Source organism: Palaemon carinicauda, chromosome 24, assembly GCF_036898095.1.
Source record: "Palaemon carinicauda isolate YSFRI2023 chromosome 24, ASM3689809v2, whole genome shotgun sequence".
Classification (NCBI taxonomy): domain Eukaryota; kingdom Metazoa; phylum Arthropoda; class Malacostraca; order Decapoda; family Palaemonidae; genus Palaemon; species Palaemon carinicauda.
Window position 1 is genome coordinate 91,472,135 of NC_090748.1, and position 25,000 is coordinate 91,497,134.

Consider the following 25,000-nt stretch of genomic DNA (forward strand, 5'->3'; position numbering starts at 1 on the left):
AGGGAAAGGAGGAGAGGAGGAGAGGGAGAGGGGGAGTGGGAGAGGGCTAAGAGAGAGCAGAAGCCGGTCTTGAATTAGAAGAAAGAGATAAGCCAGGGAAAGATGGAGAAGGAGGGGGAAATTGAGGGAAAGGAGGAGAGGAGGAGAGGGAGAGGGGGAGTGGGAGAGGGCTAAGAGAGAGCAGAAGCCGGTCTTGAATTAGAAGAAAGAGATAAGCCAGGGAAAGATGGAGAAGGAGGGGGAAATTGAGGGAAAGGAGGAGAGGAGGAGAGGGAGAGGGGGAGAGGGAGAGGGCTAAGAGAGAGCAGAGGCCGGTCTTGAATTAGAAGAAAGAGATAAGCCAGGGAAAGATGGAGAAGGAGGGGGGAAATTGAGGGAAAGGAGGAGAGGAGGAGAGGGAGAGGGGGAGTGGGAGAGGGCTAAGAGAGAGCAGAAGCCGGTCTTGAATTAGAAGAAAGAGATAAGCCAGGGAAAGATGGAGAAGGAGGGGGAAATTGAGGGAAAGGAGGAGAGGAGGAGAGGGAGAGGGGGAGTGGGAGAGGGCTAAGAGAGAGCAGAAGCCGGTCTTGAATTAGAAGAAAGAGATAAGCCAGGGAAAGATGGAGAAGGAGGGGGAAATTGAGGGAAAGGAGGAGAGGAGGAGAGGGAGAGGGGGAGAGGGAGAGGGCTAAGAGAGAGCAGAGGCCGGTCTTGAATTAGAAGAAAGAGATAAGCCAGGGAAAGATGGAGAAGGAGGGGGAAATTGAGGGAAAGGAGGAGAGGAGGAGAGGGAGAGGGGGAGTGGGGAGAGGGCTAAGAGAGAGCAGAAGCCGGTATTGAATTAGAAGAAAGAGATAAGCCAGGGGAAAGATGGAGAAGGAGGGGGAAATTGAGGGAAAGGAGGAGAGGAGGAGAGGGAGAGGGGGAGAGGGAGAGGGCTAAGAGAGAGCAGAAGCCGGTCTTGAATTAGAAGAAAGAGATAAGCCAGGGAAAGATGGAGAAGGAGGGGGAAATTGAGGGAAAGGAGGAGAGGAGGAGAGGGGAGAGGGGGAGTGGGAGAGGGCTAAGAGAGAGCAGAAGCCGGTCTTGAATTAGAAGAAAGAGATAAGCCAGGGAAAGATGGAGAAGGAGGGGGAAATTGAGGGAAAGGAGGAGAGGAGGAGAGGGAGAGGGGGAGTGGGAGAGGGCTAAGAGAGAGCAGAAGCCGGTCTTGAATTAGAAGAAAGAGATAAGCCAGGGAAAGATGGAGAAGGAGGGGGGAAATTGAGGGAAAGGAGGAGAGGAGGAGAGGGAGAGGGGGAGAGGGAGAGGGCTAAGAGAGAGCAGAGGCCGGTCTTGAATTAGAAGAAAGAGATAAGCCAGGGAAAGATGGAGAAGGAGGGGGAAATTGAGGGAAAGGAGGAGAGGAGGAGAGGGAGAGGGGGAGTGGGAGAGGGCTAAGAGAGAGCAGAAGCCGGTCTTGAATTAGAAGAAAGAGATAAGCCAGGGAAAGATGGAGAAGGAGGGGGAAATTGAGGGAAAGGAGGAGAGGAGGAGAGGGAGAGGGGGAGTGGGAGAGGGCTAAGAGAGAGCAGAAGCCGGTCTTGAATTAGAAGAAAGAGATAAGCCAGGGAAAGATGGCGAAGGAGGGGGAAATTGAGGGAAAGGAGGAGAGGAGGAGAGGGAGAGGGGGAGAGGGAGAGGGCTAAGAGAGAGCAGAGGCCGGTCTTGAATTAGAAGAAAGAGATAAGCCAGGGAAAGATGGAGAAGGAGGGGGAAATTGAGGGAAAGGAGGAGAGGAGGAGAGGGAGAGGGGGAGAGGGAGAGGGCTAAGAGAGAGCAGAGGCCGGTCTTGAATTAGAAGAAAGAGATAAGCCAGGGAAAGATGGAGGAGGAGGGGGAAATTGAGGGAAAGGAGGAGAGGAGGAGAGGGAGAGGGGGAGAGGGAGAGGGCTAAGAGAGAGCAGAAGCCGGTCTTGAATTAGAAGAAAGAGATAAGCCAGGGAAAGATGGAGAAGGAGGGGGAAATTGAGGGAAAGGAGGAGAGGAGGAGAGGGAGAGGGGGAGAGGGAGAGGGCTAAGAGAGAGCAGAAGCCGGTCTTGAATTAGAAGAAAGAGATAAGCCAGGGAAAGATGGAGAAGGAGGGGGAAATTGAGGGAAAGGAGGAGAGGAGGAGAGGGAGAGGGGGAGAGGGAGAGGGCTAAGAGAGAGCAGAGGCCGGTCTTGAATTAGAAGAAAGAGATAAGCCAGGGAAAGATGGAGAAGGAGGGGGAAATTGAGGGAAAGGAGGAGAGGAGGAGAGGGAGAGGGGGAGTGGGAGAGGGCTAAGAGAGAGCAGAAGCCGGTCTTGAATTAGAAGAAAGAGATAAGCCAGGGAAAGATGGAGAAGGAGGGGGAAATTGAGGGAAAGGAGGAGAGGAGGAGAGGGAGAGGGGGAGAGGGAGGAGGGCTAAGAGAGAGCAGAAGCCGGTCTTGAATTAGAAGAAAGAGATAAGCCAGGGAAAGATGGAGAAGGAGGGGGGAAATTGAGGGAAAGGAGGAGAGGAGGAGAGGGAGAGGGGGAGTGGGAGAGGGCTAAGAGAGAGCAGAAGCCGGTCTTGAATTAGAAGAAAGAGATAAGCCAGGGAAAGATGGAGAAGGAGGGGGAAATTGAGGGAAAGGAGGAGAGGAGGAGAGGGAGAGGGGGAGAGGGAGAGGGCTAAGAGAGAGCAGAGGCCGGTCTTGAATTAGAAGAAAGAGATAAGCCAGGGAAAGATGGAGAAGGAGGGGGAAATTGAGGGAAAGGAGGAGAGGAGGAGAGGGAGAGGGGGAGTGGGAGAGGGCTAAGAGAGAGCAGAAGCCGGTCTTGAATTAGAAGAAATAGATAAGCCAGGGGAAAGATGGAGAAGGAGGGGGAAATTGAGGGAAAGGAGGAGAGGAGGAGAGGGAGAGGGGGGAGAGGGAGAGGGGCTAAGAGAGAGCAGAAGCCGGTCTTGAATTAGAAGAAAGAGATAAGCCAGGGAAAGATGGAGAAGGAGGGGGAAATTGAGGGAAAGGAGGAGAGGAGGAGAGGGAGAGGGGGAGTGGGAGAGGGCTAAGAGAGAGCAGAAGCCGGTCTTGAATTAGAAGAAAGAGATAAGCCAGGGAAAGATGGAGAAGGAGGGGAAATTGAGGGAAAGGAGGAGAGGAGGAGAGGGAGAGGGGGAGTGGGAGAGGGCTAAGAGAGAGCAGAAGCCGGTCTTGAATTAGAAGAAAGAGATAAGCCAGGGAAAGATGGAGAAGGAGGGGGAAATTGAGGGGAAAGGAGGAGAGGAGGAGAGGGAGAGGGGGAGTGGGAGAGGGCTAAGAGAGAGCAGAAGCCGGTCTTGAATTAGAAGAAAGAGATAAGCCAGGGAAAGATGGAGAAGGAGGGGGAAATTGAGGGAAAGGAGGAGAGGAGGAGAGGGAGAGGGGGAGAGGGAGAGGGCTAAGAGAGAGCAGAAGCCGGTCTTGAATTAGAAGAAAGAGATAAGCCAGGGAAAGATGGAGAAGGAGGGGGAAATTGAGGGAAAGGAGGAGAGGAGGAGAGGAGAGGGGGAGTGGGAGAGGGCTAAGAGAGAGCAGAAGCCGGTCTTGAATTAGAAGAAAGAGATAAGCCAGGGGAAAGATGGAGAAGGAGGGGGAAATTGAGGGAAAGGAGGAGAGGAGGAGAGGGAGAGGGGGAGAGGGAGAGGGCTAAGAGAGAGCAGAAGCCGGTCTTGAATTAGAAGAAAGAGATAAGCCAGGGAAAGATGGAGAAGGAGGGGGAAATTGAGGGAAAGGAGGAGAGGAGGAGAGGGAGAGGGGGAGAGGGAGAGGGCTAAGAGAGAGCAGAAGCCGGGTCTTGAATTAGAAGAAAGAGATAAGCCAGGGAAAGATGGAGAAGGAGGGGGAAATTGAGGGAAAGGAGGAGAGGAGGAGAGGGAGAGGGGGAGTGGGAGAGGGGTAAGAGAGAGCAGAAGCCGGTCTTGAATTAGAAGAAAGAGATAAGCCAGGGAAAGATGGAGAAGGAGGGGGAAATTGAGGGAAAGGAGGAGAGGAGGAGAGGGAGAGGGGGGAGAGGGAGAGGGCTAAGAGAGAGCAGAAGCCGGTCTTGAATTAGAAGAAAGAGATAAGCCAGGGAAAGATGGAGAAGGAGGGGGAAATTGAGGGAAAGGAGGAGAGGAGGAGAGGGAGAGGGGGAGTGGGGAGAGGGCTAAGAGAGAGCAGAAGCCGGTCTTGAATTAGAAGAGAGAGATAAGCCAGGGAAAGATGGAGAAGGAGGGGGAAATTGAGGGAAAGGAGGAGAGGAGGAGAGGGAGAGGGGGAGAGGGAGAGGGCTAAGAGAGAGCAGAAGCCGGTCTTGAATTAGAAGAAAGAGATAAGCCAGGGAAAGATGGAGAAGGAGGGGGAAATTGAGGGAAAGGAGGAGAGGAGGAGAGGGAGAGGGGGAGAGGGAGAGGGCTAAGAGAGAGCAAAAGCCGGTCTTGAATTAGAAGAAAGAGATAAGCCAGGGAAAGATGGAGAAGGAGGGGGAAATTGAGGGAAAGGAGGAGAGGAGGAGAGGGAGAGGGGGAGAGGGAGAGGGCTAAGAGAGAGCAGAAGCCGGTCTTGAATTAGAAGAAAGAGATAAGCCAGGGAAAGATGGAGAAGGAGGGGGAAATTGAGGGAAAGGAGGAGAGGAGGAGAGGGAGAGGGGGGAGAGGGAGAGGGCTAAGAGAGAGCAGAGGCCGGTCTTGAATTAGAAGAAAGAGATAAGCCAGGGAAAGATGGAGAAGGAGGGGGAAATTGAGGGAAAGGAGGAGAGGAGGAGAGGGAGAGGGGGAGAGGGAGAGGGCTAAGAGAGAGCAGAAGCCGGTCTTGAATTAGAAGAAAGAGATAAGCCAGGGAAAGATGGAGAAGGAGGGGGAAATTGAGGGAAAGGAGGAGAGGAGGAGAGGGAGAGGGGGAGAGGGAGAGGGCTAAGAGAGAGCAGAAGCCGGTCTTGAATTAGAAGAAAGAGATAAGCCAGGGAAAGATGGAGAAGGAGGGGGAAATTGAGGGAAAGGAGGAGAGGAGGAGAGGGAGAGGGGGAGAGGGAGAGGGCTAAGAGAGAGCAGAAGCCGGTCTTGAATTAGAAGAAAGAGATAAGCCAGGGAAAGATGGAGGAGGAGGGGGAAATTGAGGGAAAGGAGGAGAGGAGGAGAGGGAGAGGGGGAGAGGGAGAGGGCTAAGAGAGAGCAGAAGCCGGTCTTGAATTAGAAGAAAGAGATAAGCCAGGGAAAGATGGAGAAGGAGGGGGAAATTGAGGGAAAGGAGGAGAGGAGGAGAGGGAGAGGGGGAGTGGGAGAGGGCTAAGAGAGAGCAGAAGCCGGTCTTGAATTAGAAGAAAGAGATAAGCCAGGGAAAGATGGAGAAGGAGGGGGAAATTGAGGGAAAGGAGGAGAGGAGGAGAGGGAGAGGGGGAGTGGGAGAGGGCTAAGAGAGAGCAGAAGCCGGTCTTGAATTAGAAGAAAGAGATAAGCCAGGGAAAGATGGAGAAGGAGGGGGAAATTGAGGGAAAGGAGGAGAGGAGGAGAGGGAGAGGGGGAGTGGGGAGAGGGCTAAGAGAGAGCAGAAGCCGGTCTTGAATTAGAAGAAAGAGATAAGCCAGGGAAAGATGGAGAAGGAGGGGGAAATTGAGGGAAAGGAGGAGAGGAGGAGAGGGAGAGGGGGAGAGGGAGAGGGCTAAGAGAGAGCAGAGGCCGGTCTTGAATTAGAAGAAAGAGATAAGCCAGGGAAAGATGGAGAAGGAGGGGGAAATTGAGGGAAAGGAGGAGAGGAGGAGAGGGAGGAGGGGGAGTGGGAGAGGGCTAAGAGAGAGCAGAAGCCGGTCTTGAATTAGAAGAAAGAGATAAGCCAGGGGAAAGATGGAGAAGGAGGGGGAAATTGAGGGAAAGGAGGAGAGGAGGAGAGGGAGAGGGGGAGAGGGAGAGGGCTAAGAGAGAGCAGAAGCCGGTCTTGAATTAGAGAAAGAGATAAGCCAGGGAAAGATGGAGAAGGAGGGGGAAATTGAGGGAAAGGAGGAGAGGAGGAGAGGGAGAGGGGGAGAGGGAGAGGGCTAAGAGAGAGCAGAAGCCGGTCTTGAATTAGAAGAAAGAGATAAGCCAGGGAAAGATGGAGAAGGAGGGGGAAATTGAGGGAAAGGAGGAGAGGAGGAGAGGGAGAGGGGGGAGAGGGAGAGGGCTAAGAGAGAGCAGAGGCCGGTCTTGAATTAGAAGAAAGAGATAAGCCAGGGAAAGATGGAGAAGGAGGGGGAAATTGAGGGAAAGGAGGAGAGGAGGAGAGGGAGAGGGGGGAGAGGGAGAGGGCTAAGAGAGAGCAGAAGCCGGTCTTGAATTAGAAGAAAGAGATAAGCCAGGGAAAGATGGAGAAGGAGGGGGAAATTGAGGGAAAGGAGGAGAGGAGGAGAGGGAGAGGGGGAGAGGGAGAGGGCTAAGAGAGAGCAGAAGCCGGTCTTGAATTAGAAGAAAGAGATAAGCCAGGGAAAGATGGAGAAGGAGGGGGAAATTGAGGGAAAGGAGGAGAGGAGGAGAGGGAGAGGGGGAGAGGGAGAGGGCTAAGAGAGAGCAGAAGCCGGTCTTGAATTAGAAGAAAGAGATAAGCCAGGGAAAGATGGAGAAGGAGGGGGAAATTGAGGGAAAGGAGGAGAGGAGGAGAGGGAGAGGGGGAGAGGGAGAGGGCTAAGAGAGAGCAGAAGCCGGTCTTGAATTAGAAGAAAGAGATAAGCCAGGGAAAGATGGAGAAGGAGGGGGAAATTGAGGGAAAGGAGGAGAGGAGGAGAGGGAGAGGGGGAGTGGGAGAGGGCTAAGAGAGAGCAGAAGCCGGTCTTGAATTAGAAGAAAGAGATAAGCCAGGGAAAGATGGAGAAGGAGGGGGAAATTGAGGGAAAGGAGGAGAGGAGGAGAGGGAGAGGGGGAGTGGGAGAGGGCTAAGAGAGAGCAGAAGCCGGTCTTGAATTAGAAGAAAGAGATAAGCCAGGGGAAAGATGGAGAAGGAGGGGGAAATTGAGGGAAAGGAGGAGAGGAGGAGAGGGAGAGGGGGAGAGGGAGAGGGCTAAGAGAGAGCAGAAGCCGGTCTTGAATTAGAAGAAAGAGATAAGCCAGGGGAAAGATGGAGAAGGAGGGGGAAATTGAGGGAAAGGAGGAGAGGAGGAGAGGGAGAGGGGGAGAGGGAGAGGGCTAAGAGAGAGCAGAAGCCGGTCTTGAATTAGAAGAAAGAGATAAGCCAGGGAAAGATGGAGAAGGAGGGGGAAATTGAGGGAAAGGAGGAGAGGAGGAGAGGGAGAGGGGGAGAGGGAGAGGGCTAAGAGAGAGCAGAAGCCGGTCTTGAATTAGAAGAAAGAGATAAGCCAGGGAAAGATGGAGAAGGAGGGGGAAATTGAGGGAAAGGAGGAGAGGAGGAGAGGGAGAGGGGGAGTGGGAGAGGGCTAAGAGAGAGCAGAAGCCGGTCTTGAATTAGAAGAAAGAGATAAGCCAGGGAAAGAATGAGAAGGAGGGGGAAATTGAGGGAAAGGAGGAGAGGAGGAGAGGGAGAGGGGGAGAGGGAGAGGGCTAAGAGAGAGCAGAAGCCGGTCTTGAATTAGAAGAAAGAGATAAGCCAGGGAAAGATGGAGAAGGAGGGGGAAATTGAGGGAAAGGAGGAGAGGAGGAGAGGGAGAGGGGGAGTGGGAGAGGGCTAAGAGAGAGCAGAAGCCGGTCTTGAATTAGAAGAAAGAGATAAGCCAGGGAAAGATGGAGAAGGAGGGGGAAATTGAGGGAAAGGAGGAGAGGAGGAGAGGGAGAGGGGGAGAGGGAGAGGGCTAAGAGAGAGCAGAAGCCGGTCTTGAATTAGAAGAAAGAGATAAGCCAGGGAAAGATGGAGAAGGAGGGGGAAATTGAGGGAAAGGAGGAGAGGAGGAGAGGGAGAGGGGGAGAGGGAGAGGGCTAAGAGAGAGCAGAGGCCGGTCTTGAATTAGAAGAAAGAGATAAGCCAGGGAAAGATGGAGAAGGAGGGGGAAATTGAGGGAAAGGAGGAGAGGAGGAGAGGGAGAGGGGGAGAGGGAGAGGGCTAAGAGAGAGCAGAAGCCGGTCTTGAATTAGAAGAGATAAGCCAGGGAAAGATGGAGAAGGAGGGGGAAATTGAGGGAAAGGAGGAGAGGAGGAGAGGGAGAGGGGGAGAGGGAGAGGGCTAAGAGAGAGCAGAAGCCGGTCTTGAATTAGAAGAAAGAGATAAGCCAGGGAAAGATGGAGAAGGAGGGGGAAATTGAGGGAAAGGAGGAGAGGAGGAGAGGGAGAGGGGGAGAGGGAGAGGGCTAAGAGAGAGCAGAAGCCGGTCTTGAATTAGAAGAAAGAGATAAGCCAGGGAAAGATGGAGGAGGAGGGGGAAATTGAGGGAAAGGAGGAGAGGAGGAGAGGGAGAGGGGGAGAGGGAGAGGGCTAAGAGAGAGCAGAAGCCGGTCTTGAATTAGAAGAAAGAGATAAGCCAGGGAAAGATGGAGAAGGAGGGGGAAATTGAGGGAAAGGAGGAGAGGAGGAGAGGGAGAGGGGGAGTGGGAGAGGGCTAAGAGAGAGCAGAAGCCGGTCTTGAATTAGAAGAAAGAGATAAGCCAGGGAAAGATGGAGAAGGAGGGGGAAATTGAGGGAAAGGAGGAGAGGAGGAGAGGGAGAGGGGGAGTGGGAGAGGGCTAAGAGAGAGCAGAAGCCGGTCTTGAATTAGAAGAAAGAGATAAGCCAGGGAAAGATGGAGAAGGAGGGGGAAATTGAGGGAAAGGAGGAGAGGAGGAGAGGGAGAGGGGGAGTGGGAGAGGGCTAAGAGAGAGCAGAAGCCGGTCTTGAATTAGAAGAAAGAGATAAGCCAGGGAAAGATGGAGAAGGAGGGGGAAATTGAGGGAAAGGAGGAGAGGAGGAGAGGGAGAGGGGGAGTGGGAGAGGGCTAAGAGAGAGCAGAGGCCGGTCTTGAATTAGAAGAAAGAGATAAGCCAGGGAAAGATGGAGAAGGAGGGGGAAATTGAGGGGAAAGGAGGAGAGGAGGAGAGGGAGAGGGGGAGAGGGAGAGGGCTAAGAGAGAGCAGAGGCCGGTCTTGAATTAGAAGAAAGAGATAAGCCAGGGAAAGATGGAGAAGGAGGGGGAAATTGAGGGAAAGGAGGAGAGGAGGAGAGGGAGAGGGGGAGTGGGAGAGGGCTAAGAGAGAGCAGAAGCCGGTCTTGAATTAGAAGAAAGAGATAAGCCAGGGAAAGATGGAGAAGGAGGGGGAAATTGAGGGAAAGGAGGAGAGGAGGAGAGGGAGAGGGGGAGAGGGAGAGGGCTAAGAGAGAGCAGAGGCCGGTCTTGAATTAGAAGAAAGAGATAAGCCAGGGAAAGATGGAGAAGGAGGGGGAAATTGAGGGAAAGGAGGAGAGGAGGAGAGGGAGAGGGGGAGTGGGAGAGGGCTAAGAGAGAGCAGAAGCCGGTATTGAATTAGAAGAAAGAGATAAGCCAGGGGAAAGATGGAGAAGGAGGGGGAAATTGAGGGAAAGGAGGAGAGGAGGAGAGGGAGAGGGGGGAGAGGGAGAGGGCTAAGAGATAGCAGAAGCCGGTCTTGAATTAGAAGAAAGAGATAAGCCAGGGAAAGATGGAGAAGGAGGGGGAAATTGAGGGAAAGGAGGAGAGGAGGAGAGGGAGAGGGGGAGTGGGAGAGGGCTAAGAGAGAGCAGAAGCCGGTCTTGAATTAGAAGAAAGAGATAAGCCAGGGAAAGATGGAGAAGGAGGGGGAAATTGAGGGAAAGGAGGAGAGGAGGAGAGGGAGAGGGGGAGTGGAGAGGGCTAAGAGAGAGCAGAAGCCGGTCTTGAATTAGAAGAAAGAGATAAGCCAGGGAAAGATGGAGAAGGAGGGGGAAATTGAGGGAAAGGAGGAGAGGAAGAGAGGGAGAGGGGGAGAGGGAGAGGGCTAAGAGAGAGCAGAGGCCGGTCTTGAATTAGAAGAAAGAGATAAGCCAGGGAAAGATGGAGAAGGAGGGGGAAATTGAGGGAAAGGAGGAGAGGAGGAGAGGGAGAGGGGGAGTGGGAGAGGGCTAAGAGAGAGCAGAAGCCGGTCTTGAATTAGAAGAAAGAGATAAGCCAGGGAAAGATGGAGAAGGAGGGGGAAATTGAGGGAAAGGAGGAGAGGAGGAGAGGGAGAGGGGGAGTGGGGAGAGGGCTAAGAGAGAGCAGAAGCCGGTCTTGAATTAGAAGAAAGAGATAAGCCAGGGAAAGATGGCGAAGGAGGGGGAAATTGAGGGAAAGGAGGAGAGGAGGAGAGGGAGAGGGGGGAGAGGGAGAGGGCTAAGAGAGAGCAGAGGCCGGTCTTGAATTAGAAGAAAGAGATAAGCCAGGGAAAGATGGAGAAGGAGGGGGAAATTGAGGGAAAGGAGGAGAGGAGGAGAGGGAGAGGGGGAGAGGGAGAGGGCTAAGAGAGAGCAGAGGCCGGTCTTGAATTAGAAGAAAGAGATAAGCCAGGGAAAGATGGAGGAGGAGGGGGAAATTGAGGGAAAGGAGGAGAGGAGGAGAGGGAGAGGGGGAGAGGGAGAGGGCTAAGAGAGAGCAGAAGCCGGTCTTGAATTAGAAGAAAGAGATAAAGCCAGGGAAAGATGGAGAAGGAGGGGGAAATTGAGGGAAAGGAGGAGAGGAGGAGAGGGAGAGGGGGAGAGGGAGAGGGCTAAGAGAGAGCAGAAGCCGGTCTTGAATTAGAAGAAAGAGATAAGCCAGGGAAAGATGGAGAAGGAGGGGGAAATTGAGGGAAAGGAGGAGAGGAGGAGAGGGAGAGGGGGAGAGGGAGAGGGCTAAGAGAGAGCAGAGGCCGGTCTTGAATTAGAAGAAAGAGATAAGCCAGGGAAAGATGGAGAAGGAGGGGGAAATTGAGGGAAAGGAGGAGAGGAGGAGAGGGAGAGGGGGAGTGGGAGAGGGCTAAGAGAGAGCAGAAGCCGGTCTTGAATTAGAAGAAAGAGATAAGCCAGGGAAAGATGGAGAAGGAGGGGGAAATTGAGGGAAAGGAGGAGAGGAGGAGAGGGAGAGGGGGAGAGGGAGAGGGCTAAGAGAGAGCAGAAGCCGGTCTTGAATTAGAAGAAAGAGATAAGCCAGGGAAAGATGGAGAAAGGAGGGGGAAATTGAGGGAAAGGAGGAGAGGAGGAGAGGGAGAGGGGGAGAGGGAGAGGGCTAAGAGAGAGCAGAGGCCGGTCTTGAATTAGAAGAAAGAGATAAGCAGGGAAAGATGGAGGAGGAGGGGGAAATTGAGGGAAAGGAGGAGAGGAGGAGAGGGAGAGGGGGAGAGGGAGAGGGCTAAGAGAGAGCAGAAGCCGGTCTTGAATTAGAAGAAAGAGATAAGCCAGGGAAAGATGGAGAAGGAGGGGGAAATTGAGGGAAAGGAGGAGAGGAGGAGAGGGAGAGGGGGAGAGGGAGAGGGCTAAGAGAGAGCAGAAGCCGGGTCTTGAATTAGAAGAAAGAGATAAGCCAGGGAAAGATGGAGAAGGAGGGGGAAATTGAGGGAAAGGAGGAGAGGAGGAGAGGGAGAGGGGGAGTGGGAGAGGCTAAGAGAGAGCAGAAGCCGGTCTTGAATTAGAAGAAAGAGATAAGCCAGGGAAAGATGGAGAAGGAGGGGGAAATTGAGGGAAAGGAGGAGAGGAGGAGAGGGAGAGGGGGAGTGGGAGAGGGCTAAGAGAGAGCAGAAGCCGGTCTGAATTAGAAGAAAGAGATAAGCCAGGGAAAGATGGAGAAGGAGGGGGAAATTGAGGGAAAGGAGGAGAGGAGGAGAGGGAGAGGGGGAGAGGGGAGAGGGCTAAGAGAGAGCAGAAGCCGGTCTTGAATTAGAAGAAAGAGATAAGCCAGGGAAAGATGGAGAAGGAGGGGGAAATTGAGGGAAAAGGAGGAGAGGAGGAGAGGGAGAGGGGGAGAGGGAGAGGGCTAAGAGAGAGCAGAAGCCGGTCTTGAATTAGAAGAAAGAGATAAGCCAGGGAAAGATGGAGAAGGAGGGGGAAATTGAGGGAAAGGAGGAGAGGAGGAGAGGGAGAGGGGGAGAGGGAGAGGGCTAAGAGAGAGCAGAAGCCGGTCTTGAATTAGAAGAAAGAGATAAGCCAGGGAAAGATGGAGAAGGAGGGGGAAATTGAGGGAAAGGAGGAGAGGAGGAGAGGGAGAAGGGGGAGTGGGAGAGGGCTAAGAGAGAGCAGAAGCCGGTCTTGAATTAGAAGAAAGAGATAAGCCAGCCCTTAATATAAGGCCGTGGTGGGAGCAAGGAAAAGCTCCAAAACTTTTGATAGCAGTGGGGAAAATGTTTAACAAAGACTGACGGATGCAAGCAACCAGGGTCTTCAGTTTTATTTTTTTCCCCCCAGTTAGTAAGTGCTCGAGCATATGAAATGGTTTAAAATTGTGGGTGTTAATATTCTATTCAATCATTTTTATTATCTCTCTCTCTCTCTCTCTCTCTCTCTCTCTCTCTCTCTCTCTCTCTCTCTCTCTCTCTCTCTCTCTCTCTCCATGCGTTTATAACCTTTCATCTCTAAAAGGGCGCCACTGCCTCTCCAACGCAAAGTTTAGTTAACCCATTTTCCCTTCAGGCTTAGAATTGATAATGACATTATGTTGCATATTGCAGTTACGTCAACATTTGCAAGAGAACAATAAACTCAAACATCACAATTTGCTCTAAACATTTGGAGCCCCCCCATCTGTTTTAAAGGAGATTCAAACAATGCTAGCAAATAAAATATTCGTAAAAAGATTACCTATCCCTACAAACATTGAGGAAAAGACAATACGGTGGATGGCAATACTGTTATAACATAAACGAAAGGATAAAAACGGCAAACTGATGTCTGAAAATGGAGCTTATTTTCAATTGCAATATTAATTTCAATTAACATTTAAGCTAATTCATTTTAAGTAGGATGCTAACTGAATTACCTGTAATAGCGTTCAAGAATTTACATCGACCAGCATTCCAGTATTTTACTTCAATTACCATTCAAAACAATCTGTTTCAATTAGCATGCAAACCTATCTATTTCAATTCCCAATCGAACATATTTCCATTACAATTTAAATCTATCTATTTCTATAACCAAACAGATTTGACATTTAAATCTATCTATTTCTATAACCAAACAGATTTGACATTTAAATCTATCTATTTCTATAACCAAACAGATTTGACATAAAACCTATCTATTTCTATTACCAAACAGATTTGAAATATTTTGCCTATTTCCTCTTCGTTAATTTCTTTATTCCTCTTTTTCCATAAATACGCGTACAGTGCAAATTCAAAAACATTACAAAACTGGCCGGCTGTAATGGTACTAGCATGACAGATTAAATCGATGCCGTGTTTATTCCTTGGAAACTCCAACATTGATCTACTAATCCGTTAAAGCGAATGTCATCACGAACTTCGATTGATTGATTGATTGATTTTAAGTTTTTCTACCATCCTCAGAACTTAGAGGAGTTCACGAACTTCGAGACTTTCAGAACAGGATGAAGTTTTCAGTGCCACTTAGGCATAGGGGAGTAACTGAAGGGAACATGTTAAATATTCAGCTGGTCTGAAACACCAGCTGAAAAGACTGAAAAGTCTTCCCAGTTAATGTTGATCTCCCTAATATACAATCAAGGGATTAACTACTGTAATATAATTGTTCCGTGACTATTTTCCTCTTGGTAACGGTAGAAGAGACTCTTTAGCTACGGCAAGCAGATCTTCTAAGAGAAGGACACTCCAAATTCAAACCCCTGTTCTCTAGTCTTGGGTAGTGACATAGCCTCTGTGCCATGACCTTCAACTGCCTTGAAGCGTTAGACTCTCTCTCTCTCTCTCTCTCTCTCTCTCCTCTCTCTCTCTCTCCTCTCTCTCTCTCTCTCTCTCTCATCAAGCGTAACATCAAACATGCTAACCAATCATGGCCAGGAATAAAAAATCGTACCAAAGGATAATCATAACGTAATTTGCTTTCCAAGCTTTCCAAAGCAATCAGGGTGGGAGCAAGAGAGAGAGAGAGAGAGAGAGGAGAGAGAGAGGAGAGAGAGAGAGAGAGGAGAGAGGAGAGAGAGAGAGAGAGAGAGAGAGAGCTCCCACTTAGTTAATTACTCATCTTAATTACTGGGTGAAATTGCCCCTGGCATTTACAGCTTACCTCACTTGAGAGAGGAGATCCCTCATTCAAAGAGTTACTACATTTAGTGAGAGAGAGAGAGAGAGAGAGGAGAGAGAGAGAGAGAGAGGAGGAGAGGAGAGAGAGAGAGAGAGAGAGAGAGGAGGGTTTATCACCTGTGCATATGTTCATGTTTCTTCGGATTACCTGGAGTGTATGGAAAACTCGCTATTCCGCCCATATGCTACTTCTTGATTAGAACAGTAATTGCCAATTAAAAGTCTGGTTCCTCTCTCGGAGTCTATGACACTTTACTAAAAGTCTGGTTCCTTTCTCGGAGTCTGTGACACTTTACTAAAAGTCTGGTTCTTCTCTCGGAGTCTGTGACACTTTACTGAAAGTCTGGTTCCTCTCTCGGAGTCTGTGACACTTTACTAAAAGGTCTGGTTCCTCACTCGGAGTATGTGACACTTTACTAAAAGTCTGGTTCCTCTCTCGGAGTCTGTGACACTTTTACTGAAAGTCTGGTTCCTCTCTCGGAGTCTCTGACACTTTACTAAAAGTCTGGTTCCTCTCTCGGAGTCTATGACACTTTACAAATGGCTTGTGGTGATTAGTTCCAAGTTGGGGCACCACTGTCGTCATCCTGCCTCTGTTACCCAAAACCACTCTGACGATTCGAACATTTTCCTGCGTTCTTGTTTATCTGACAGGTGATGGCACCTGTCGTTGGCGGGGTATCAGTGGACCACAGCCATGAAAAGACAACAGAAATAATCGTCAGAGCAACTCGATCCCTGGTAGGCTACGGCCGAGAGACACGAGGAGGGTCAGAATGAAAACATATAGTATGATTCGGTGGGACAATCCATTCGACAGATGGTTGACGGTTAGATGTGGCTGGTTATCCGGGAAGAAGCGTTGTTTTTAAATACAGGAAAAATATATTGTTTTTAAATACAGGAAAAAGAGGGTGATCCTTTTCAATCTCGAATGCCAATATCAATATCCCCTATATGATAAATAATATATATATATATATATATATATATATATATATATATATATATATATACATAAATTTATATATATATAATAAATAATATATATATATATATATATATATATATATATATATATATATATATATATATATATATATATATATATATATAAATATTTATACACATACATAGATATACAGTATATCTAATATACATATATATATATATATATATATATATATATATATATATATATATATATATATATATATATATATATATATATATTCTGTCACGCTGAGCATCAACCAATCAAATGTACAATTTCCATAAACTGCCCAAACTGCCGCTAATGATTAGTTAGAGTAATATCAATAAAAAGAGTGAGGACAAAACGAAAAGTATTCATAGCCAGAGTTAAATGTTTGTATTAAAGATAAAATTCATCTAAAGGATTTAACCGATCCCGTTTCTTTTCATGAAAAGCCATTCCTCCAAATAACTTTAAAAGAAAATATTCTCTGATGGATGAAAAAGAGGAGAAGAGAAAGACAGAAATCCAGGGTCCTTGAAATAATAATATACACGAGAGTGACATGTATGATAATATACATTTCCAAAATGAAAATGTATGAATTGAAAAGTCAGTTCTCCTTAATGGAATTGACGTTCGAATGATGAATGTAAATAATAATAAAAAAAAAGGATGAAGGTAGATGAAGCGTGTGGATGTGGTGTAATAAACAAGGGCATATATAAAACTTGCAGGATAGTGTACAGTGCTATAAATTTGCCGTAAAAACCAGGGAAAATCCTGGAATAAATGTTGCTAGGCATTTACAGTTTTAAAAACATATATATTGACGTAAAGGTGGAGATTTACGGTCACCAACCCGAAAAATATAATAACAAAGTATAGTAATATTACGGTGGCCTGTGTTTGACTGAGATACGGCTGAGAACAGAATATATTTACGGAGAATTTCAGATGAAAATTACAGGTTTTTTAAACAGTGTAGTTAAGAAAAATATAATAACAAAGTATAGTAAAATTACGGTGGCCTGTATTTTACTTAAATACGACTTAGAACAGAATATATTTACTGAGAACAGTATATATTTACAGATAATTTCAGATGAAAATTACAGGTTTTTTAACAGTGTAGTCAAAAGGGTTTACATTATTCAAAATGGTTTGCTGGCTAAAATAACGTATATTTTAGAAATGGTAATCGGAGCAGGAGAAAAACGACCAACAAAAATAGAAAGATTCTTATTATTTAGTAAATAGATTACTGTATATAAGGGGGACTCAACTCTGCTGTTAAGCTCATGTAAACATGTATAAAGAGGCCTATGTATATACTTTTTGTACTGCCCGTTCATTCACAATTCGGTTATTGAAGTATGAAAGTGACAGATGTGACAGTGACTGTTAAGATGTTTTCTTTCTTTGGCCACCCTTTGATAGGGGAAGGAGGTCAATTTTGGAATATATATATATATATATATATATATATATATATATATATATATATATATATATATATATATATATATATATATATATATATATATATATATGATAAATTTTTGCACATTTAAAAGTGTTTCTTTCATATTTCAAATAAGCCATATATATTAATACATTAAAGTCTGGATTCTCTTAACGACCTCGGGATCAGAGCCCCAGGCGGAACCGCCCAAAGACTATAATATCGGACGGCGGGGATTTGAAATATATATATATATATATATATATATATATATATATATATATATATATATATATATATATATATATATATATATAATATATATGTATGTGTGTGTGTGTGTGTGTATACCAAAATCCAGTAAGAAATAATAAAATGCTTTAGACCTAGCGCTTTCGTGCACTTTAATACAGTACTTTAGGGTACAATCTCACTGTATCTAACTTTTTAATGTACCCTGAAGAAGTGTAATAAAATGCACGAAAGCGCTAGGGTACTAAAGCATTTTATTATTTCCTACTGTCTTTAACTGTACATCAAGTCACGTGATCCTTGTGACAGTAAAGCATACATGTGTGTATGTATGTATATGTATATATATACATACACACACATATATGTATACATACACACACATACACATATATATATATATATATATATATATATATATATATATATATATATATATATATATATATACATACACACAAATTATATATATATATATATATATATATATATATATATATATATATATATATTATACTATATATATATATATATACTGTATATACTGCATAAGTCAAAATTACCTCCAACATCTTTTTCGCCCTACCTCGGAATCATATACCTAAGGAGATTTTTTTTTTTTTTTTGATAGGATCTTCTGGTCGGCCTAGGATCAAACCCTAACTTAGTGGGAAACTGAGGCAACAGTCGACCCCTTTATCATCGGGCCACAAAGGGGTCAAGGGGTCGATTGTAACCGCAATTCGACTCGGTCAAGGTTCGAATCATTGGTCGACCAGAAGCTCATATCAAAAGATTAATTTCCCAAAGTGTCTTCGATCCCGAGTCAGAGCGATTTCAATATGAAGAGCTATTTGAGGCATATTCGAATACATTTATATATATATATATATATACTATATATATATATATATATATATTATATATATATATATATATATATATATAAGTATATATTTATATGTGTTTATATATGTGTGTAAAGATACTTGAATACACAATATATATACATATATATATATATATATATATATATATATATATATATATATATATATATATATATATATAAATATACAGAGAGAGAGAGAGAGGAGAGAGAGAGAGAGAGAGAGAGAGAGAGAGAGAGAGAGAGAGAGAGAGAGAGAGAGAGAGAGAGATGAAAATCAACACAATATTGTGAGCAAATAACAATAAGGTCACTCTACTGCCTTCCTTTCTTTCTCTACCTCTCCAGTTATAAACAAATAATAATACCCAAGAAAAAAGCATAATGCCATATGCATTTTTAATACACCTGCTAGATTACCATTTATCTAAAACATGATCTTAAGAGTTTTTCAGCAAACAACATACCAATAAAATATTGTTTGTATATAATGGGGTGTACAAGAGCACATGGAAAGTTGATTGGCGTTTGGATGGGAAATCCTCCCCACCCCCCTCATTGTTATTGGTTAAGAAATTCTTGAAGTAAAACACGCAAACGTTTCTGTAAAACGTTCAGCTAAAATACTTTAATTAGGAAAGTCTCCTTCTAGTAGGAAGAAGTACTGGAAAAAAGTTCCTTATATGTCCTCCCCACCCCCCTCATTGTTATTGGTTAAGAAATTCCTGAAGTTAAACACGCAAACGTTTCTGTAAAACGTTCAGCTAAAATACTTTAATTAGGAAAGTCCCCTTCTAGTAGGAAGAAGTACTGGAAAAAAGTTCCTTATATGTCCTCCCCACCCCCTCATTGTTATTGGTTAAGAAATTCCTGAAGTTAAACACGCAAACGTTTCTGTAAAACGTTCAGCTAAAATACTTTAATTAGGAAAGTCCCCTTCTAGTAGGAAGAAGTACTGGAAAAAGTTCCTTATATGTCTCCCCCACCCCCCTCATTGTTATTGGTTAAGAAATTCCTGAAGTTAAACACGCAAACGTTTCTGTAAAACGTTCAGCTAAAATACTTTAATTAGGAAAGTCCCCTTCTAGTAGGAAGAAGTACTGGAAAAAGTTCCTTATATGTCCTCCCCACCCCCCTCGTTGTTATTGGTTAAGAAATTCCTGAAGTTAAACACGCAAACGTTTCTGTAAAACGTTCAGCTAAAATACTTTAATTAGACAAGGCCCCTTCTAGTAGGAAGAAGTACTGGAAAAAGTTCCTTATATGTCCTCCCCACCCCCCTCATTGTTATTGGTTAAGAAATTCCTGAAGTTAAACACGCAAACGTTTCTGTAAAACGTTCAGCTAAAATACTTTAATTAGGAAAGTCCCCTTCTAGTAGGAAGAAGTACTGGAAAAAGTTCCTTATATGTCCTCCCCCCACCCCCCCTCATTGTTATTGGTTAAGAAATTCCTGAAGTTAAACACGCAAACGTTTCTGTAAAACGTTCAGCTAAAATACTTTAATTAGGAAAGACCCCTTCTAGTAGGAAGAGGTACTGGAAAAAGTTCCTTATATGTCCCTCCCCACCCCCCTCATTGTTATTAAGAAATTCCTGGAGTAAAACACGCAAACGTTTCTGTAAAAACGTTCTACTAAAATACTTTAATTAACAAAGTGCCTTTCTAGTAGGAAGAGGTACTGGAAAAAGTTCCTTATATGTCCTCCCCACCCCCCCTCATTGTTATTGGTTAAGAAATTCCTGAAGTATAAAAACACGCAAACGTTTCTGTAAAACGTTCAGCTAAAATACTTTAATTAGGAAAGTCCCCTTCTAGTAGGAAGAAGTACTGGAAAAAGTTCATTATATGTCCTGCCCACCCCCCCTCATTGTTATTGGTTAAGAAATTCCTGAAGTATAAAACACGCAAACGTTTCTGTAAAACGTTCACCTAAAATACTTTAATTAGAAAAGACCCTTTCTAGTAGGAAGAAGTACTGGAAAAAAGTTCCTTATATGATCAATTAAATTGGACTATTGGATGAATCAATTTGAAAACTTTTGTCTACGGATGAATACAAATTAGCATTTTTAATTAACTACAAGACGGCTGAGAGAGAGAGAGAGAGGAGAGAGAGGAGAGAGAGAGAGAGAGAGAGGAGAGAGAGAGAGGAGAGAGAGAGGAGAGGAGAGGAGAGAGAGAATCTTAATAATGGGATTCCGCTGAGATTATAATAGTTAAATTCAAGTTCATATGGTAATACAGAAACATGAATATCAAAGAATCATGAAAAAAATCGTCTTACCATAAATTATAGTTTTATTTATTTTTCTTCGTCAATATCTCTGTTCCTTTTCGGTACAGAGAGAGAGAGAGAGAGAGGAGAGAGGAGAGAGAGAGAGAGAGGAGATGAGAGAGAGAGAGAGAGAGAGATAGAGAGAGAGATTAGGATTTCCATACTCGAGGTTACTCCATTAAAGGTAGACAGAAGCTTATTTCCAAAATTAGTCAGTGTCTTGGTATATGGTCTAATTCCAGGGTCACAGAGGGTGTATTAACATATTCGGTTACTTTTACTACTATAACATTACTTAAATCATTTAAATTCGTATTAATGATGACTTTTGATATACTCTACGATATGAATGAAAGGGCACATGAAATAAGACTGTTTTTATAGATGTAGCGTGTAACATCAATCAAAGAATACCTGACACCAATTCAAAAGTCTTATTATCATTATTATTATTATTATTATCATTATCATTATCATTATTATTATTATTATTATTATTAGTAGTAGTAGTAGTAGTAGTAGTAAGTAGTAGTAGTAGTAGTAGTAGTAGTAGAATTTTTGGTTTCTTCTTTTTGCATCCAGCTTCCATAAGAATCCATCACTTTCTAACTTTATGTGCTGTTTTCAAAATCACGCCCTTTTGTACTAGTGTTTGTGCTATATCGGCTTCTATTACTATTATTATCGGAAATTTATCTTCCACATTATTATTATTATTATTATTATTATTATTATTATTATTATTATTATTATTATTATTATTATTATTATTATTTAGTTGTTAAAATCATCCAGTTCACTAAACATTTGGGACTCAAATGTCTGGACCACTTAACACGGGTCTAAACGAGAATTGGAAGTTTTAATAACACAAGTCGAAAAAGCTGGACAACTTGATGGAAGACCAACGGAATTATTGGTGAACGTAAAATCCTGGAAGTAAATTTTCTGGAGCCGAAAGGACATAGCCAAAGAACAAAGAACCATTAATGTTGCCCTACCTACAGTGAGCCCCGCAGGGTACAAGGAAGGGCATTACCTCCTTACAGAAGGATCATCAGCTGAATTAAAGTCAAAAGACTTGTTCATAAGGCATAAGAGGGAGTTATTATTATTACAAGCTAAGCTACGTTGGAAAAGCAAGAGGCTTTAAGCTAAGGGACTTAACGGGGAAAATAGCCCAGTGAGGATAGGAAATAATTAAACATAGAACAGTGAGCCCGAGTGTACCCTCAAGCAAGAGAACTCTAACCCAAAAAAGTGGGGAAACCATGGTTCAAAGGCTATGGCCCTACGCTAGAATAGATAACAATGGTTTGGTTTTGGAATGTCCTTCTTCATAGCTAAAGTCTTCTAAAAGACCATGGTTCAGAGGCTATGGCACTACGCTAGAATAGAGAACAATGGTTTGGTTTTGGAATGTCCTTCTTCATAGCCAAACTCTTCTAAGACACCGTGGTTCAGAGGCTATGGCACTACGCAAGAATAGAGAACAATGGTTTGGTTTTGGAATGTCCTTCTTCATAGCCAAACTCTTCTAAGACACCGTGGTTCAGAGGCTATGGCACTACGCAAAAATAGAGAACAATGGTTTGGTTTTGGAATGTCCTTCTTCATAGCCAAACTCTTCTAAGACACCGTGGGTTCAGAGGCTATGGCACTACGCAAGAATAGAGAACAATGGTTTGGTTTTGGAATGTCCTTCTTCATAGCCAAATTCTTCTAAGACACCGTGGTTCAGAGGCTATGGCACTACGCAAGAATAGAGAACAATGGTTTGGTTTTGGAATGTCCTTCTTCATAGCCAAATTCTTCTAAGACACCGTGGTTCAGAGGCTATGGCACTACGCAAGAATAGAGAACAATGGTTTGGTTTTGGAATGTCCTTCTTCATAGCCAATTCTTCTAAGACACCATAGTTCAGAGGCTATGGCACTACGTAAGAATAGAGAACAATGGTTTGGTTTTGGAATGTCCTTCTTCATAGCCAAATTCTTCTAAGACACCATGGTTCAGAGGCTATGGCACTACGCAAGAATAGAGAACTATGGTTTGGTTTTGGAATGTCCTTCTCTATAGCTAAAGTCTTCTACCCTTACCAAGAGAAAAGTAGCCACTGAACAATTACAGTGCAGTAGTTAACCCCTTCAATGAAGAGTTAGACTGAAACTTTTTACGCGTCATGGAAAACCAAACCTGTTAGATTTTGTTAAAATCAACCCAATATTGTGCTACCACAGTATATTTGAGCAGAGAAATAATAATATAAATGACTTATGAAACAAATTAATAGAGTATAAGAAGCTGACTTTTGCCAATTTAATATTCTTATAGCTTAATAGTCAATTCCGTCAGAGAATGAAAGTTAACAATCGACTAAATGAACCACACACTCTTTAAGAAGTTTCATTTGCATGAAGAACATAACGCGAAGCTCTGAAAATTTCTTACGAACCATATGACATATAACATTCTCAAAGGGAGAGGAGAGAGAGAGAGAGAGAGAGAGATTGGACTTAACTCTTAATTTATGACCCCTTGCTCTCCCCATAGGAAGAATGGGGGAGTTAAGTTAAAAATTTTCCCCCCATTCCCAAAGATCATCTAAATACAAGTCATTAAAACGTGATTTAAAATAATTTTTCCTTTCCTTATCTTCCATTCTTGCGTGTGCATAAATTCAACTCAATTAGCAAGAGAAGGAATGGGATTTCCTCTCTTATATTACCCCCCCCCCAAAAAAAAAAAATCTGCTCAACTGCCACGAAAAATATACTCGCCTTCTAAATTTTCAGACTCTCTCTTTCTCTGCTGCTGAATTTTAGCAACAAGTGGGTGCCTTTTGCCTTTTGCCTTTCACCCCTTCGCGAATAACAATGGAACAACCAGACAAACAACGTCTTCTAAGGGAAAACAAAAACAAATAACAAGAGCACTAAAAATATCAACACTCGCAACACTGAGACTGGGTTTATAACGTTATCTTTATTTTCAAAGTTTTTATTTCTTACTTTTTTTTCTATTTGTGTACGTATTCATTGGTTTTTATTATCATATTTATACGCCATTTTTATATACGCATATCTCGTGGATCCGTGGACATACTTCATATGGTCATGGCCGCTTTTGGATGGTTTCAATTAATGAGGTATATCATGAATAATAATAATGATAATAATAATAATAATAATAATCCCACTGATAATAACAATAAAAAACAACAACAACAACAACAACAACAACAATAATAATAATAATTATAATATAATAACAACAATAATAATAATAATCCCGCTGATAATAACAATAATAATAATAATAATAATAATAATAATAATAATAATAATAATAATAATAAAATAATAATAATTATAATAATAATAACAACAACAATAATAATAATCCCGCTAATAATAATAATAATCATCCCGCTAATAATAATAATAATAATAATAATAATAATAATCCCGCTGATAATAATAATAATAATAATAATAATAATAATAATAATAATAATAATAATATAGTTCTTCAAAGATGAAAAAAATAAAGAGCCTATTCTCGTGTAATTAATCTAGATATTATGTTAGAAATACATTTAAAACTATTAATGATTTACGAGGACTTTAGTCCTTCCGTTTAGGGCTCGCATCTAAATCAGTATTGTTAATTATAGTAAATATAATGATAAGTTTTGGGCTAAATCAATACCGCTTATCGAACACCCACTGACCTGTAAAACAATAGGTGCTAAGTTCTAACTAAATAATGCTGATAAGGTCTTTTTTTTATAGATTATATATGAAAGGCCTATTTTAATGTTTTTACTGTTTTTTAAGTGCGTTATTCTATTTGTTAATTATTTCTCGTGTAGTTTTTTTATTCCCTTAGTTTCCTTTCCTCACTGGGATATTTTTTTCCCTGTGGGAGCTATTGGTTTTAGAGCATCCTGGTTTTTCTATTATGGTTGCAGCTTAGATGATGATGGTAATAATAATAATAATAATAATAATAATAATAATAATAATATAATAATATAATAATCATCATCATCATCATCGCAGTACTTTAAATATTGCTTGGAAAAAGTATGTAAAAGACATTTAGAAAAGAAGAGTTAAAAAAAAAAAGATTAAATTACTATTAAAAATATGAGTAAAGACGTAAATACTTTCATATAAGAACAAAAACATATTTACCAAAGTCTCTAAAGAAATTTGGAAAAGAAGAAAAGTTAAAAAAAAATTATTAAATTACAATTCCAGATATGAGTAAATATCTATAAAAAAAATTTCACAGATAAACACAAACATGTTTACCTGTCCTATGACAAATCCTTGCTGTTGAATTTCGAAAGAGGTTATAAGTCATGAAAAAAACAAGGCTTACGAGGGTGTCATGAAAAATATCCTACCGCCCATTCGCCTTCTAAGACAAGCTATTCTTCACAAGGCCAGATCGTGCAACATTTTGCACGGGCAGTGAGCAATGGCTTGCAATTGCAAACACATTTCCCACCTGCAAGATGTGCACCGGAGATTACTTTTATTTCTGGGCACAAATAAGCTTCTCCGTGATACATAAAAACGCTATCTCCAACGATGAAATTTGGCGAGAGGCATTGCAGAAAGTGGGAAATCAGGAAGGCAAATCAGTAAGTTGAAAAATAACTTGGTACAATATGAACCAAAAAAGCACTCTGATTATTATTATTATTACTTGCTAAGCTACAGATCTAGTTGGAAAAGCAGGATGCTATAAGGCCAGGGGCTCTGGCAGGGAAAATAGTCCAGTGAGGAAAGGAAACAAGGAAAAAAAATATTCTAACAACAGTAACAACAGACTTCCGCCACAGCAGCCTAATTCGATCTAGTTGAAAAAGCAGGATGTTATAAGGCCAGGGGCTCTAGCAGGGAAAATAGTCAGTGAGGAAAGGAAACAAGGAAAAAAAATATTTGAACAGTAACAACAGACCTCCGCCACGGCAGCCTAATTCGATCTAGTTGAAAAGCAGGATGCTATAAGGCCAGGGGCTCTAGCAGGGAAA